Genomic DNA, 17248 nt, shown 5'->3' with positions numbered 1-17248 from the left:
CGCTTGAACGCACTGAGATATATATCTAAAGAAAGGTTTCTATCGGGATTACGAAGGGCACACAACAAAGATATAATTCTATCATGTAGTTTAGTATAGATTATGAATAGAAAATGTTTCTTCTCTTCGCATGGATCTGCTGGATAAGAGGATCTAGTAATTTTTCCGCTGCGTTTCCACGTCTTTGGCGCGCTAGATCCCAATAGTCATCACAGGTCTAAACCAAATAAAATCAATTTGTGACATCTCTTTGTTTTCTTTACTTCTTTATTTCCGCTGCGTATTTTGTATTTTCTGAAAAATGTTAAAAGTCATAAGCGCTATTCACCCCTCCTCTCTCCTCCCTTAACGTAATAATCCTACATGTATTAGTCAATTGATGTCACTGTTCGAGTGAACAAAGAGTTCATAACTTGACTGTGGGATTCAACTAATTAAGCAATAGTCAACTAATGATAATGGATAGTCGACTCATGCTAAGGTGGATGGAGTCGTTGAGCTGACAAGTTAAATTAACATTCGAATCTACAGTGGATCAATTGACTGATGGGTAAGATCAGTTGACTAATAGACGAAAATCAACCTGACAACAACCTTATAAAAGAGGATTTTGAGAAAGATCGAAACTGCTAGTTCTTGGGGGTTTATGGATGAAGTGTTAGTATATTTAAGATTCAAAAGCAACCAACAATAGTCTGAGTTCTATTTGTATCTTTCTTTCTATTTGTATTACTTGTGTAAAAATAGATTGTAAAAGATTTCTCCGTCTTTAAAGATGCCTGAAAAGGAGAAATAATAGTGGTAGTAATCGTTACAACTAGGTCTTTGATGTAGTTGCCTTGGGAGGCGATAAATCAAATAAAATAATTTTGACACGATCGAAGTTATTCACCTCCTCCCTCTAACTCGGACGGATCCTAATATAGTAACTTCATAACTTGTTATAATTTGATCAACTTAAATGAACAACTCAAACAAGAGCACATTTTTTCTGTTTCCTTCTGAAATAAACATCATATCTTAATATAAAAAGATTTTTTTTTTAACTTACACTAGTTAAGCTAAATCAAGAACGTGTGTTTCAGTATTTATTTATTTATTTTTTATTTTCTTAAATATTCAATTTCCAAAAACAATGAATATAAACATATAGCATTGAACGAAGCTAATATTTAAAAGAACTTAGTTTTCTCATATAGAATTTTTAAAATCTTAAATTATATATTAAATTCATCAAGAAAATTACAATTATTATTATTGTTTTTAAAAAAAAATGTGACGTCTTTGGACCCCCGACGACGATCAATCCCCATGCAGACAAACACATACAACTAGGGAAAGACAAATTTAGTAAGCACTCCTTTCTATTCGCTTCTTCATCGCCACCCACACTTTATAAGGCCATTCCCTCCACGCTCGGTTTCCGGAGACCATGGCAGCATCTGCAATCAAACTCTTGTTCTCCATCCTAATTCTGAGCCAAACAGTATCAGCTCGCAAGGCTGACAGCGCCAAGCATGAAGTGACTTCCGACGGCTGCTCGCTGATCATAAACGGAAGGAGACAACTCATCTTCTCCGGTTCCATCCATTACCCAAGAAGCACCCCTGCGGTACGTACACTTCACTATTCCATTCGAGATATCGATCGACTGCATGAAACATGCCGACTTCTTTAATTTGGTTCCATGGATCAGATGTGGCCTCGACTCATTGCGGAAGCCAAGCACGGTGGGTTGAACACTATCGAAACTTACGTATTCTGGAACATTCATGAGCCCGTGGAAGGGAAGGTACGACTCAGTTTCTCTCCTTTTTTTTTTTTAAGCCTGGAAACTGGTTGAGTGCAGTAAGAATGGCTCACCCGCAGTACAATTTCCAAGGGAATTTCGATTTGGTTGGATTTATCAAATCGGTCCAGAAGCAGGGTATGTTCGTGATACTGCGAATAGGTCCTTACATCGAGGCGAATAGGTACTTGACTTGCTCTGGTTTTAGGGTTTCTTCTTTGACTTCTATCTGTTGCTCATCCACATGCAGTTTGCTTTTCTAATGGACTGCCGAGGATTTCCTTTATGGTTGAGGGAGATACAAAACATCACCTTCCGGACGGATAATCCAACCTTCAAGGTGGTAGTTGAATTAGTGTGGAGCAACTTGATCTGCTAAGCAAGGGCGATGAGCATAGCTGACAGTTTCACACTTGTGTGTGCATGCAGTCGTACATGGCTAAGTTCGTGGCGATGATTGTGAACATGATGAAGAAGGAGAAGCTCTACGCCTCTGAGGGGGGCCCCATCATCCTCCCTCAGGTTTGCTAAAGTCTTTTAAATTCCTTTCGTAACTATATTTTCTGCTCTTGATTTGTGGAAGCTTTTGAGTGATAGATCGAGAATGAGTACACTAATGTGGCTAACGCATACAGAGGGTGGAAAGAGATGTTCAGTGGACAGGCAACATGGCGGAGGGTCTCCATACTGGGGTGCCATGGGCGATGTGCAAGGAGAGAATGCTCCTGGTGCAGTGGTAAGCCTCGAACTCGATGGCCTCGTATCGCCTGTCTTATCCTGACAGTTTCTAAGTGATGATCTTGGAACATCGAGTCGAGTTAATTAACTTAAATGGCATGAACTCAAATACATGCATGTTTTGCAATGCTGATGGATACAGATTAGTGCGTGCAATGGAAGGAACTGCGGAGATATATTCAACCGTTCCAACAGTCAAACAAAGCCCTTCCTGTGGCAGAGAATTGGACTGCTCAGTAAGCAAGATAATCAATAGCCTTAGATATGAATGATATAGTACTCGATGTAGATTTACAACACTTCTTTATTGCAGTGTTCTTTTTCTCAGTTAGATTTTCTCTGCTTAAGGTATATCTTGGTGGTTTCAGATAGAGTTTTCAGTGACCTGCCGTCCCAAAGATCTGCAGAGGATCTTGCATTTGCCGTTGCCCGGTTCTTCTCGAGGAATGGGACGCTCATAAACTACTACATGGTATTTTTCTTTTTTGTTCGCATCGCTTAGCAATTCTCTCAAATGTTTGGATTAGGCACAAATTTGTCATGACACGATATTTTCACACTTTTAGTACCATGGGAGAACCAATTTTGGAAGGACCAGTTCTTTCGTAATGACTCGCTACTACGATGAAGCTCCTTTAGATGAATTTGGTGAGATCTATAATATCTTGGACCTTGGTTTTTTTTAACCTGCGTCATAATAAAACTCAGATTGTGGGAACTGATCTTCAGGCTTGCATAAAGAGCTGAAATATGGACACTTAAATGACTTGCACCATTCTTTGAGATCATGCAGTAAAGCTTTGCTATGGGGAGGTACTTCTTTCCAAAACTATGGCAAGGGCTTTGAGGTAGCAATTAACAGTAGCTATGTAACTGAATAAAACTGTCTCTAAACAATTAGTCGACCTCTATAAATCTTAAAAAACAGTTGGCATGATGTACTAGATCGAGTGTGATTCTCTTTGGCTAACACAAACGCAGGCTTGGACATATGAGAATCCTGACATGAAGGCTTGTGCTGCCCTCACAACTACCAACTGAAATACAGATGACACTGTAAACTTCAGAGGTGAAAATTACTTCTTGCCTCGATGATCCATCAGCATTCTCGCAGACTGTAAAACTGTGGCTTACAATACTCAGAAGGTAAGGAAATCTACCAAATACATATATGTAACAAATATATTCCATGGCGTAATATTGTTCGACACACTTGGGCACATTGAAGATACACTAAATGTGTGGAATTTGAACAGGTAACTTGTCAGCATAACTCGAGGAAGTTTCACGTACCCAATGAGCCAAGAAAGAACAATCAATGGCAAATATACATGGAACATATTCCTCAAATGCGGGATACTCATGTTATAGCCAGAGAAACCTTAGAACTGCTAGACACGACCAAGGACACCAGTGATTACCTTTGGTACACCACAAGGTGAGCATCTTCATGTTGGGAAAATCTAGTCGAGCTAGAATCCATGGTAAACAAATGTCGTCTTCTCTGAGTGCATGAAAAAAGAAAAGGGAACTAAGAATACTAGATCATATCATTCACTTTGATTTTCCAGTTAAGTAATGGAGTAGATTGATATGACAATCTACACACGTTCAAAATTTTAATCATTGCAGCGTCCATTTAGAACAAGATGCCTTGCCCAGGGGACATAGCATCCGCCCTGTACTGCTAGTCTCAAACCTTGGACATGCGATGCATGATTTTGTAAACAGAAGATACATAGGTACCATTTCTTCAGTATAAGTTTAAAATTGTTTTCAGAAACCAAACTCGAAGGCATTCCTTTCACAACAAGTCAATTGAGCCTTTAAAAAAATTACCTGGTTCATCTGCATCTTTCAGCTTCCAAACATGGTACCAACATTGAGAAAAGTTGTCTTCCATCAACCAATCAATCTAACAAGAGGAAACAACCACATAGCTCTCTTGGGTTTGACAGTGGGAATGCCGGTATCAAGAAAGAACAATAACACAAAATAACTTATTCCCTGAACTAAGATCAGTTTAGCTTTTTTGTTTCACTTGTAAAAACAGACTAACATTAAGGGGTTTTTTTGTTTTCAGGATAGTGGATCGTATTAGGAGACCAGAATTGCAGGTGTTCATACTGTTGTTATCCAAGGTCTCAATACAGGAACCTTGGATTTGTCACGCACTGGATGGGGGCACCAAGTTCTAATGCTTTCTAATATATACATAATCCCATTTCAGATTTATGAAATTTAAAAGCCGACATTAATTCAACCTGTCACAGGTTGGGTTAGTCGGAGAGAAATTAGAAATATTCAATGAGGAAGGAGCAATAAGTGTTCAGCGGACAGAGGCTCAGAATCATATGCAAATCACATGGTACAAGGAACATTAACCCATGCAAGGAATAAACTTACCTAGTAGCATAGTTGGAAGTAACCCAAATCACTGATTTCCAGAGATACTTTGATGCTCCTTCAGGAATGGACCCTATTGCACTGGATATGACATCAATGGGTAAGGGAATGGTGTGGATCAATGGCCAGAGCATTGGTCGTTATTGGGTTTCCTACCAGAATCCTCTAGGAGACCCTTCACAATCAGTGTAAGTAATTAGACGGTACTTCAACATCACATGTTGGACAATACCATGAGGATTAAAGACGAACCACTGGCTGCATTCTTGTCATCTCAGGTATCATGTTCCACGATCCTAGTTGAAGCCCAAAGACAACCTTATGATCGTCTTCGAGGAGAGTGGAGGAACGCTAGAGAAATAGTTATCATGACAGTGTAGAGGGACAATATTTGCACCTTCTTCTCTCAGTATTACCCTGGACAGCCTATCTCAAAGCATACTCAGGTCCAATCTGTCCAAGATAGTAGGCAAATGGCTCATTTGAAGTGCCCAGGGAAGAAGGTTATCGATGAAATTGCTTTTGCAAGCTTTCGCAATCCAGACGGCTTGTGCGGTAGCTTCATTATAGGGAGTTGCCATGCGCCAAGAACCAAAACTGCAGTTGAAAAGGCACAACCGCTATCAGAACACAACTCTAAGTTAAAAGAACAAATCTAACAAATTGATCACTCACTCTGTGGCATGAACTAAAAAATTTTTAAGCCTCACTCTGGTATCAGAGCCTGTAGCTCTGAAAATACTTAATCGTTTTTCGAGCAATTTTTTTTAAAAAATTCTTTTCTTCTTAAAAAGATTTTTTTTCCTTTCTAAATTCTTTATCCCACACTACTAATCCCAAGACGAGAGTCTTGGAAATCTTCTTTTCTTTTTTTCTTTGATAGCAAAGATGTCAAACTCCTACCAATAAGAGTATAGCACCGTTCGCCCTCCTTTGTTTAAAGGAGAGAACTTCAGCTACTGGAAAAACAGAATAGAGTGCTGCCTCAAGTCTGACATCGAGCTCTGGTTCACCATAGACTCAAAGGATACACTCCCTCGATGATAGATGGAAAGCCGGTAGAACCAGAAGACTGGACCCCTCCGATGATCAAGAAGACGCAACTAAACTACAAAGCAATCAACACCATTCAGTGCGGCCTAACGATGGAAGAATTGAATCGAGTTGGGCCCTACGAAAATGCTAAAGAACTCTGGGATCATCTGGTGAAGCTGCACGAAGGAACCAACGAATCTAAGGTAAACAAAATAGATTTATTATTAAATAATTTATTTAATATTAAAATACTTCCCGGAGAGACGGTCACACAACTACACACTCGACTGAAAGATATTCTCAACGGCCTACATCTAATCGAACACAATCTGGAGAATCGCGACACGATAAGGTACGCATTAAACGCCTTCCCGAGAAATACTTTGTGGGCATCAATAGTAGATGCATACAAAGTTTCAAGGAATATTTCAATTCTTAAATTAGATGAACTATTTTGTGAATTAGAATTACATGAACCGTCTAACTTGAGTCAAGTCGAGAAAGGGATTGCTTTGTATGTAGGATCAAGCAAAGAAATCAAGACCAAAGCCAAGAAGGAACCAGAAAGTGAGTCTGACTCAAACTCAACCAATGAAGAAGAGCTGGTCGACATGGTTTGAAAACTACTAACAAGGAAGAAATTCAAAAGGAGTACCAAGAAGACACCAATCAACCAGATGCAAAACAAATCAGAAATGATTTGTTATGGCTGCAACAAGAAAGGGCATCTTATAAAGGAATGCCCTAACCAGAAGGAGGAAAATCCAAAATCAACAAGAAAGATGGCCCTCAAAGCGACGTGGGACGAGTCATCCTCCGAGGAGTCCGATGCGGAAGAACCGAAGGACTCAAGTCATCTTGCCCTTATGGCAAGAAACGAAGATTCCAAGTCCGAGAAAGAATACAGTCCAAGACCAACACCAAGTCCGAGAGAAGCCATGGATTTGTATCTGTTTTCGAAGGTCTCGATATGGTAACTTTTTATTCCAAGTCGAATTTACTTAAAGTAGTTAAATGTCTGTTTAAAAAATTAACAAAAATTGAAAAACAAAATAACTTACTACTTAAGGAAATTGATTATCTTAAGGAGCAAGTTAACTTGAGTAACTCGATTAACCAAGTTCAAGTTGGAACTTCAACTCAAGTTGCAAAGCTTGAGGAAGAAAATTCTAACTTGAAATGTCAAATCGAGTAACTCAAGAAAACGTTGAAAAAGTTCGAGCTGGGATCCAAGTGTCTAAATATGGTACTTGGGTGTTAACAAGCCGTGTACAACAAATTGGGACTTGGCTATAACCCAAAGAAAACCAACAAACCGTATCCATCTCTAATCAGTCAAAATGTTAGAAATCAAGTCCAAGCATGGGTCCCTAAAAAATATTTAACTAAACCAATCAAACCAAACCAATATTTTATCCCTAAAAGTCAAATTCATTACTTAGATAGACCATATCTAAGCTAGGGAGCAAATAGAAAGACTGTTCAACTAACTTGATTAACTTATTTTGCATGCTTAGGATTAGGTTTACTTTTCTGCTTAGCTTAGAATGGTTAGTTACAAAGGTTTACTAAACCTTAAAAACATAGCATTAGAATAGATTGGAATAATAGTACGTGAAGGAAGTTTTGTCAAAGACATGTCTAGACTGAATCTTGTGTATTCTACCTGGTGCACTAGACTTAGTGATATGATCGAAGCTACCCCAGCCAAACATGTGCTAGTTAAGACTAAAACTTAGTATTAAGTTTTTTGGGCAGGACTATTTTAAAAAATATTCAGTAAGTGGTCCACCGTTGATACACAAGAAGGTCATATGGCTCGTCATTGAACTGAAAACTTATCCTTAATAATCTTGCTTGATTAACCCAAAGCTAAGTTTGAATCTAACATGGATTAAACAACCTTTTTAATAAATTTTAATAAATTTTAATAAAACTTGATTGAACTTAACGTAATATCAAGTTTAAGTTATAAAAATTAATTAAAATTTAATTAAATCTAAAATTAAAACATAACTTAAATAATAAATTAATTAATTCAAACCTAAATCTAAAATTAATTTAAACTTAACTCAAAGTTAAATTTGAAAAATAATTAAAACTTAAATCCAAAGTCAACTTAACTAAATTCAACTTAAAAAAATAATGAAAACATAATTTAATATTAAAAAATAAATTAATCTAACTTAGAACTCAACTTAAAATTATTAAAAATAAAACTCAAACTTAACTAAAATTATTAACTTAAAAAATTAAATTAAAACTATTATCTTATAAAATTAAATTAAAACTATTAACTTAAATTAAACTAAAGTTATTAACTTAAAATTTTAAATCTAAAATTATTAATTTAAACTTAACCTCAAAATTAATTAAAATCTCAAAATTAAACCTAAAAAGTTAATTAAAAATTTAATCAAAGCAAACTAACATAATTTAATTTTAAAACCTAATTAAAACTTAATTACATCTAAAATCAATATAACTAAAACAGAACTTAAATTAATTTTAAATTAAAATTTTAAAATCTAAATTAATTTAACTTAACTTCAATTTTAAATAAAAAAAATTAAAACTTAACTTTAAAACTTTAATTCAAATATTAAATCTAATTATGAAAATCTAAAACGTAAAATTAAATATCTAAAAAGAACCATTAATTTAGGAATGTGATAATCTAGAACATCACATTTTGAATTAATTGACTATTCTGATTCAGATTATGTCGGTTGCAAGTTACATAGAAAAAGTACAAATAGAGGTTGTCAATTACTAGGATCTTCTTTAGTTAGTTGGTTTAGCATAAAGCAACATTGTATTGCCTTATCTACTACTGAAGTCGAATACATAGCAACGGGCGAATGTGTAGCTCAATTGTTATGGATGTCCCATATTTTAAAAGATTTTAATCTAGATTATAAAAATGTAATAACCTACATTGATAATATAAGTTCTATAAATCTAACTAAAAATCCAGTACATCACTCTAGAACTAAACACATAGAAGTTAAACATCACTTCGTTAGGGATCATATCTTTAATGAAAATATTGAACTTAATTATATTGAATCAAAATCTAACTTAGCTGACATATTTAGCAAACCTTTACCTTAAACTGAATTTAGTAACTTAAGAAGACAATTAGAAATATGTTTTATAGAATACTGTTCTTTAACTCTTAACACATTAATTAGTAGTTTTTCAAAATTATTTTTAAAATTCCCCTTTCAAAATTTATTTTCAAAACTGAGTTTAAAATATTTTATCTTTGTGGAATAGCCTAGGCTTTACCGTAGAATTACATGTTCCTATAGTTTTAACAGCCAGCATCTCATAAGCACAGTAGGATACCTTGCTTGTGTATTATGAAACATAAAACGGTATGGGATGCTTAGGACTTAGCCTAAGATTTCAAATGTTCATGTCAGTGCATCGCTATAAATCTGAACTTTAAACAAAATATATTGATCAATTTTAGTAATCTAGCTACTAACAAACTAGTTAGAATCAAAAGCTCAAATTGACCAACCTGAATTAGCAGCTACTATCTGTTGGTGCAATATCCCTCAGGTTAAGATTGACCTGGTTGACCAAGCTTGAGTCTTGGTCAATACAAGACTTCGATGATATGGACAATGCAGGTGTAGGTGTTCATTTGGGTAGATTGTTGATACAATTCCCGTTTGGTCAAAGTTGACCACTTGAGAGGTGAAGGAAATACAGATGGGTCAAAATTGACCAGACATCTAGTGGAAGTCCAAGTAGGTCAAAGGGATTGACTGCATACTTGGCACGGAGAAATCCAGATGGATCAAGGCTGATCAGACATCTGGTATTGGAAAGTCCAAGTAGGTCAAAGGGATTGACCGGATACTTGGCAGAAGGAGAAAAATCCAAGTGGGTCAAAGGGATTGACCGGACACTTGGTGATGGAGTCCTAGCAGGTCAAGGGTGACCGGATGCTAGGTTTTATGTACCAACAAGTCATGGTTGACTAGATGTTGGTTTAGGGGGCTTTGGACTTGGTTTTGGGCAAAAACTAAGATCTGGATTGATCCAGCAGATATGGATCGATCAGCCGATCGATCCAGCAGATTTGGATCGATCAGCCGATCGATTGGATCATGCCCAATCGATCGACCGATCGATCGGGTGAGTCCCCGTGAACATAACCCCTTTGGATCGATCGGTGGATCGATCCAGAGGTCCCAATCGATCAGTGGATCGATTGGGAGCTGCTGTTTGTGCGCGATAAGCCTTGGATCGATCAGCCGATCGATCCAGGCTATTCCAGAAAGCACAGAGGCGCTCTGGATCGATCGGTTGATCGATCCAAAGCCTCCCCGATCGATTGGGAGCAATCCAATCGATCGGGATCCGACCGTTGGCGTCGTATTTAGCTGCAGGCGAGTGTTTCCTTTAAAAAGGCTTACGGTATTCATCTCAGATCTTGACCAGCGACTCCACAGCTCTCTCTCAAGTTCAGATCGCCAGTTCTTGAAGATTCTTGGAGGTTCTTCCAAGTCAAGAGGCGGATCAAAAGCAAGAAGAGAAGTTAGGGTTAGGGTTTATTGTAAGCTTTTGCTTGTATTTCATATCCTTTCCTTTCTTCTTGTATTGAGAGTTTGTAAAGGCTTCTCCGCCTTCGGTAGTTACCGTAGAGGAGTGTGTTTCCTAGTGGAGGGTGCGTGAGTGTGTGGATCCTTGGATTACTCAACTCTTGTGAGGTGGATACCAAGTAAAATCCATTTGTTAGCGTTGTATTTTGTTTCTTTGTATTTTCCGCTGCACATCTTTGAAGAAACAAGCAACGCCGATCACGAAGATCGCGACGAGCTATTCACCCCCCCCCCCCCCTCTAGCTACTTTTCGGTCCCAACAAGTGGTATCAGAGCGAGGCCGCTCTTCACCGGAATCATCGCCGGAAGGGTCAACAAGCTAGAGGGTGTAGAAGTTGAAGCAATTCTACAAGTCGAAGACTTCATCAAAAGGTTCAACTTCAAATGAAATTCCAAGACGGACTTGGATTCGATACGAGGGTGCCTCAACCATTCACAATGATGAGCTTCGATCTTTGGAGATCAAGGATCGAGAATTTCTTGATGGTAGAGGTAGAGCAATGGTTTGCTCTCATGGAAGGTTTTGAGGCTCCAACAAACTCCAAGGGAAAAATTCTCAAGAAAAGCAAATGGAGCCAAGAACAAGTCCAAAGATGTGAGGCCAATGACAAAGTGACCAACCTTTTGGTCAATCTATTGCCAAGCAACATCTTGGAACAAGTTGGAGAATTCAAGGATGCCAAGGAGCTTTGGAGCAAATTGGCAGCAATTCATGAAATCTCCTCCACTGTACAAATCCAAGAAAAATCTAAAGGGGGCGACTCATTGAAGCAAGACCAAGAGAAGGAGGATTCCGAAGTTGAGAGATGCTCAACTTCCGAAGAAGAGGAAGTCCAAGAAGCTTCATCTTCAAAGGAATGCAATGAAGAAGGCAAGAAGGGAGCATACTTCTTGTTCTATGTAGAAGATGAGGATGAGGAAGTCTCCACCTCTAGGATTGAAGGGGAGCAATCTTTGGTGACGCCGGATCAAGAAGAAGGAGAAGCCTCTACATCTGAGTCAAGAGAAGAAGAAGCTTCCAGCTCCACAAGTCAAGTTGAATCAATGGGAGGAAAATCATTTGCGGATCAAGAGGAAGCCTCTACCTCCAGATCCAAAGGAGAAAGTGTCATCCCTACACATGAAGGTATAAGTGTGTCAATTAATAATAAAAATCATATTATATGTTTTGAGTGTAGGGAACACGGGCACTACAAGAGCAAGTGCCCCAAATTGGCCAAGAAGAAGGGCCAAGTGGCACGAAAGGGCAAGGAGAAGCCCAAGGAGACCGCTCCCGAAACAAAGAAGAGCAAGGAGCACATTGTGTGCTTCTCTTGCAATCAAAAGGGACATTATCGGAGTCAATGCCCCAAGGGGAAGAAAGCGGTCAAGGCTCAAGGAGGAAGTTTAACTAAGGGGGAGCCTCCAAGGTAAAAAGGAAGGTAACATTTATTGAGCCTGCTCCTTTAAATAATGATAAAAAGCATGATAGTACAAATTTATATCATTTTAATGTTATTTACCATAAGAATAGAAAGCATGATGTTATTAAAAAAAATCATGTGGCTCTCCATGCTAAGACTACCAAACCTAGGACGAGGAAGGTAGGTAAAAGTCTAGGAAATAACATTAAGGATTTTAGCTACAAGCCTAGAAACCAAAATGCTCATGGACTTAATAAAAAACCAAAAACTAAGGACTTAGTGTTGGAAAATCAAGTCTTGAGGTCAAGACTTGACAAACTAGAAAAGTCCCTAAAAAGGATGGAAAATATCCTTAAAAGACAAAATGAGCAAAATCTAAGTTTAGGACAACAAGGGTCATTCAAGGGTCATAGAGGTTTGGGATACAAACCTAAAATTAAAAAGGATGTACCTACTTACCATAGGGTTCCGTATAGCTATGGAACCAACTCTAGGCCTAGTGGACAAGCCAAAAATACTAGGGAGGTCATCCCTAAGAGTATTGTTGCAACAAATGTGACTAAGACTTCTAAGAAGTCCAAGAGAGTGACAAAGAAGGTCACAAGGGAGGCAAACCCTAGAGTTGACCTAGAAAATGTGACCAAGGCTTCTAAGAAGCTAAACAAGGTCATTAGGAAGGTATCTAGGGAAGTTATCCCTAGTGAGTACCTAAAGCATCCAAGGAGCACCAATAGGTTTTGGGTTCCTAGGAGCATCTTCTCTACCCCATAGATGGGTTAGAGAGTGTCAACTCTAAGTGGAAGGGTAGTTAACCCAATCATGATGAAGTTGACACTCAAGAAGCATTTTCAAGGTTATTATTAACCTTTGAAAATGAAAAGGATAAAGGGTTTACTCTTGGAAAGAGTAAAATGTGTCATACTTGAGAAATTGAATGAAATTTTAAATGACACAACTTGAGAAAATCATAAGAACTACCAAGTTGGGTTTTTGGTATGTTCTTAGGAAGTTAAAGGTAAATTTAAGCCTTAACTCAATTGATTACTCTTTAAAAGGGTAAAGTGTGCCAAAATTTGAGGAATATGCTTAATTTAAATTGGCACAAATTAGAAAAACAAAAGAAATATCAAATTTGGTTTTTGACATTTTCTTGGAAAATAATGGATAATCTAAGGCTTAAATTTTTAAGTTAGCTAAGGGTTAAGTATACTTAGGTAGGTAATCTAGGTATTTTATCTATGTTAACTTGTCACGCTTTGCTTGCCCATCAAATGCCATGACATCATATTTATTTACTTTTGCATTCATGTTTTATTATGAAAAACACAAAAATACCATATCATGTCATCCATACATCATATAGTTATAGGAAATTTCTTTTGAGAAATATTTCATTTTGATGTATGCCATATCATTTCATGCATTAATTTCTAATTCCTTACATTTAAGGACAAATGACATTAATTAACAAGTAACATCCTTGGTGGATGTTTATTATTCAAAAATGCCTAGATAGATATGCATGATCCCTAGATTAGGGCAAAACCAAACTTTACATCTCACAAAGACCAATAAGGTGACTTGTATGTGTTTTAGTGCACATTAGATACAAGTGAGATGTTAGGATGATGAACAAAACTCAAGATGTTGATTTAGTGTATTCTTTTGAGTTTTAAGTTCATCAAAACACATAGCTATGTGTTTTCCCATCATTGGGAAAGCTAATGTACAAGTCATGTGCATTAAGCCCAAGGAACATGATGGGATATTGGTTTTGAAAATCATTTTAAAATGTTTTTGGAAAACGTTGATGAAGACTATCTTTTGATAGTGATCATCATTGAATAGTTGAGCACAAACTAGAGAAAAATACTAAAGTTTTTGCAAGTTCTCTAGTTTATGTCAATCTTTAAAAAAAATATGAAGTATTTTCTTAGAAAACTATTTTTCCATGATAATATATGCCCTAAATAATGTCTACACAAATTTTCACAATTTTTGGATTTTTGTAGAATTTTCTAGGGGTTTCTGAAGTTGACTGAAATGAAATTTCAGCAACTATCAGAACTCCAATCGATCACCCGATCGATTGGAGTGCCTCAATCGATCCGGCGATCGATTGAGAAGGCAAATCTCGCGAGCAGAAGCTTGCTGAATCGATCAGTGGATCGATCCAGACTGGCTGAATCGATCAGTGGATCGATTCAAGACAGTTCAATCGATTGGGACCCAACTCCAATCGATTGAAGATGCTGATTTTGGCTGGGAAAGCCTGATTTCGGCATTCCAAACCAAGTTTAGTCTAGGAAACCATTCCTAACCCCTCAAAATACATTTATATACATAAAAAGGGTGTTTTCATGTTGAAGACAAGGATGGATTGGTTGAGGAAGACTAAATTGAAGTTTAGGTTGAGGTTTAATTTCATTATTGAATTTATGAACCTCAAAACTTCTAACTATTGGGTTTCCTAAAGGTTTAGGGATTCCAAGTCATTGTTGGTGCAATGACAGAAGTTACCACCATGTCTTTAGGGGGAGAGACTCTTTAAAGACATGAAAATTATTTTTTTCATGAACCTTGGAAGGTGGTTAACCTTCTTTTCAGAATATGCTCAAGGTTGAGCGTTTGAACTTTAATAGGGAGTGGATATCCTCATTGTTCAAGTGGTTTAAGTTAAAAATGCTCAAGGATGGGCATTTGACTACATTAATGGGAGAATGTAGGGTTAAGGATAATGAAGGGTATAAGACTTTCATTATCATGTTGATCACAACGAGTGAAGTTGTGAACAACGATGAGCAATTCTTCAGGGGGAGAGTTTGTCAAAGATGGGGCATTTGTTGATGTGTGTCAATAGGGGGGGAATGAAGGGTTTAAGTTAGGACTTCATTACCTAGAGGGAATTTGCCCTCTTAGGAGGAGAATGAAGGGGTTTATCTTATGCTTTCATTACCTAGTGGCATGAAGGAGGTTGAGGCTATGGGATTAGCTTAACTTAAATGTGGTATTGTCAAACATCAAAAAGGGGGAGATTGTTGGTACAATATCCCTCAGGTTAAGGTTGACCAAGCTTGAGTCTTGGTTTGGGTTTCGACGTTTGACAATACAAGACTTCGATGATATGGACAATGCAGGTGCAGGTGTTCATTTGGGTAGATTGTTGATATAATTCCCGTTTGGTCAAGGTTGACCACTTGAGAGGTGAAGGAAATACAGATGGGTCAAGGTTGACCAGACATCTGGTGGAAGTCCAAGTAGGTCAAAGGGATTGACTGGATACTTGGCACGGAGAAATCCAGATGGATCAAGGCTGATCAGACATCTAGTATTGGAAAGTCCAAGTAGGTCAAAGGGATTGACCGGATACTTGGCAGAAGAAGAAAAGTCCAAGTGGGTAAAAGATCGGACATTTGGTGACGGAAGAAAAGAAGTGGGCAAGGATGACCGGACACTTGGTGATGGAGTCCTAGCAGGTCAAGGGTGACCGGATGCTAAGTTTTATGTACCAACAAGTCATGGTTGACTAGATGTTGGTTTAGGGGGCTTTGGACTTGGTTTTGGGCGAAAACCAAGATCTGGATTGATCAGCTGATTAATCCAGCAGCTCTGGATCGATCAGCCGATCGATCCAGCAGATTTGGATCAATCAGCCGATCGATTGGATCATGCCCAATCGATCGGCCGATCGATCGGGTGAGTCCCCGTGAACATAACCCCTTTGGATCGATCGGTGGATCGATCCAGAGGTCCCAATCGATCAGTGGATCGATTGGGAGCTGGTCTTGCGATAAGCTCGATCGATCGATCAATCCGTGCTATTCCAGAGCAAGGGGCGCCGATTGACGGTTGATCGATCCAAAGCCTCCCCGATCGATTGGGAGCAATCCAATCGATCGGGATCCGACCATTGGCATCGTATTTAGCTGCAGGCGAGCGTTTCCTTTAAAAAGGCTTACGGTATTCATCTCAGATCTTGACCAGCGACTCCACAGCTCTCTCTTAAGTTCAGATCGCCAGTTCTTGAAGATTCTTGGAGGTTCTTCCGAGTCAAGAGGCGGATCAAAAGCAAGAAGAGAAGTTAGGGTTAGGGTTTATTGTAACCTTTTGCTTGTATTTCATATCCTTTCCTTTCTTCTTGTATTGAGAGTTTGTAAAGGCTTTTCCGCCTTCGGTAGTTACCGTAGAGGAGTGTGTGGATCCTTGGATTAGTCACCTCTTGTGAGGTGGATACCAAGTAAAATCCATTTGTTAGCGTTGTATTTTGTTTCTTTGTATTTTCCGCTGCACATCTTTGAAGAAACAAGCAACGCCGATCACGAAGATCGCGACGAGCTATTCCCCCCCCCCCCCCCCCCACTCTAGTTACTTTTCGGTCCCAACACTATCTTGTGGTAGTCAGCTAAGTATAAAGGTCGAACATTTTTCTAGTTTTTAAAATCATGCTTAAACTTTTAGGTAATTATCAATTTTAGGGGGAGCTTCAAACTTAATTTGTCCTTATCCATTTTTTTAAACAAATTTTCTTTTCAAAATTTAAATTTTTAAAATTATTCTTTAATAAATTTTTCCTCTCAAATTTTTTACCTTTTTTCAAACTTTCAAATTTACTCTCATCGCCTTTATTTTTTTTTAAAAAATTATCCTTTAATACTATTTTCAAAATTAAATTTATCTTTTCAAAAAAAAAATTCACATTTATCTTTCTTATATTTATCCCTATCAAATTTTTTCAATATTTTTTAGAACTTTTTAATACTTCTCAAAGGCTTTTCTTTAGAGAATTTCAAAAAATTACACTTATTTATCTCAAATATTTCCTTGTTTTAAAAACTTAAATTTTATACTTATGCTTTTAAACTTCTTCAAACCTTATCTTTTGAAAACTTTCAAAGATTTTTAATTGACTTATCTTTTGGAAATTTTAATTTCAAATTTCTAGCTAAACTCCACTTCTTATGTTTCACACTTGTTTTCCCTATTTTTGATCTGTGTCAAAGGGTGAGAGATAGTCAATTTAGGGGAAGTTATTTGACTCAGGGGGAGAGTTAAATTAAAAATATTTGTTTACTTATATGTTTGCATATATTAACTTAACTGTGAACCTTGGTTGTCAAACATCAAAAAGGAGGAGATTATTGGTGCAAGGTGCATTAGAATCAAACCTGAATTTTGATGTTGTCAAAAGTTCAAGTTAAATTTTGTTGTGATCTAACAAGTTAAATGAGTGTACAGACTGTTTACTTAACCTAGGGAAA

General features: G+C 37.5%; 1 protein-coding gene and 1 pseudogene across 4 annotated transcripts in view; one reads left to right on the top strand and one right to left on the bottom strand.

Moving 5' to 3' along the window:
• Window positions 1–1432: 1432 nt before the first annotated feature.
• On the top strand, window positions 1433–5592 carry LOC122029121 (annotated as a pseudogene).
• LOC122028707 (methyltransferase-like protein 23) overlaps window positions 3730–17248 on the bottom strand; it is a 28615-nt gene continuing 15096 nt past the window's right edge. The window contains exons 8-9 of one of the 4 annotated variants that reach the window (XR_006124922.1): window positions 4367–4442; window positions 3734–4031 (exon numbers count right to left, since the gene is read on the bottom strand). The gene's annotated coding sequence lies outside the window, so the exon portion shown is untranslated. Of the gene's footprint in view, window positions 4443–4737; window positions 5531–17248 lie in introns of those variants that run through there. The other 3 variants (XR_006124921.1, XM_042587564.1, XM_042587563.1) reach the window with 3 other exon arrangements.

Source organism: Zingiber officinale, chromosome 10B (assembly GCF_018446385.1).
Source record: "Zingiber officinale cultivar Zhangliang chromosome 10B, Zo_v1.1, whole genome shotgun sequence".
Classification (NCBI taxonomy): Eukaryota; Viridiplantae; Streptophyta; class Magnoliopsida; order Zingiberales; family Zingiberaceae; genus Zingiber; species Zingiber officinale.
This window is presented reverse-complemented; position numbering and strand designations above follow the sequence as displayed.